Below are 636 nucleotides of genomic sequence, written 5' to 3'. Positions count from 1 at the left end.
CGGGCAGCCGGGCGGTGGGACCGCCAGTTCCCCGTTCCCGGCGGCTTTGAGCAGCCAGGTCCTCCACAGGCGTGGGCAGCACGCCTGCCTCTCTTGTACGCTTAGAGGTATCTCACACAGAATCATTGAATTGTTAGGTTTGGAGTGGACCTCTGGAGATCATTCTGTCCAACCCCCTGCCAAGGCAGGGTCACCTAAAGTAGGTGACATAGGAACACGTCCACGTGGGTTTTGAATGTCTCCAGAGAGGGAGACTCCGCAACCTCCCCAGGCAGCCTGTTCCAGTGCTCTGCCACCCTCAGTGTGAAGAAATTCTTCCTCATGTAGAGGTGAAACTTCCCGTGTTTTAGTTTAGGGCCATTACTCTATGCTGTGCCACTGGGAACCACTGAAATTAGTCTGGCGCCATCCTCTTGGCACCCACCTTTGAGATACTTCTATTGATGAGATCCCCTCTCAGTCTTCTCCAGACTAAACAGACCCAGCTCCTGCAGTCTCTCCTCGTAAGAGAGATGCTCCAGACTCCTTGTGGCCTTCCACAGTAGCTCCTTGTCTCTTTCGTGCTGCAGAGGCCAGAACTGGACACAGGACATAGGGTCAGCTCCAGCCGTGTGACAGAGAGGAGCGGGCGGCCCC

At 55.7% G+C, this 636-nt stretch overlaps 1 protein-coding gene across 1 annotated transcript in view; it reads right to left on the bottom strand.

Annotated features, from left to right (window-relative positions):
- Window positions 1-630, bottom strand: part of ACER2 (alkaline ceramidase 2) — a 43,466-nt gene extending 42,836 nt beyond the window's left edge. Inside the window, exon 1 of the mRNA XM_017730596.1 lies at window positions 425-630. The gene's annotated coding sequence lies outside the window, so the exon portion shown is untranslated. The remainder of the gene's footprint in view (window positions 1-424) is intronic.
- Between the last annotated feature and the right edge of the window lie 6 nt (window positions 631-636).

This window comes from Corvus brachyrhynchos, unplaced genomic scaffold, assembly GCF_000691975.1.
Source record: "Corvus brachyrhynchos isolate BGI_N302 unplaced genomic scaffold, ASM69197v1 scaffold93, whole genome shotgun sequence".
In the NCBI taxonomy this organism is placed as follows: domain Eukaryota; kingdom Metazoa; phylum Chordata; class Aves; order Passeriformes; family Corvidae; genus Corvus; species Corvus brachyrhynchos.
This window is presented reverse-complemented; position numbering and strand designations above follow the sequence as displayed.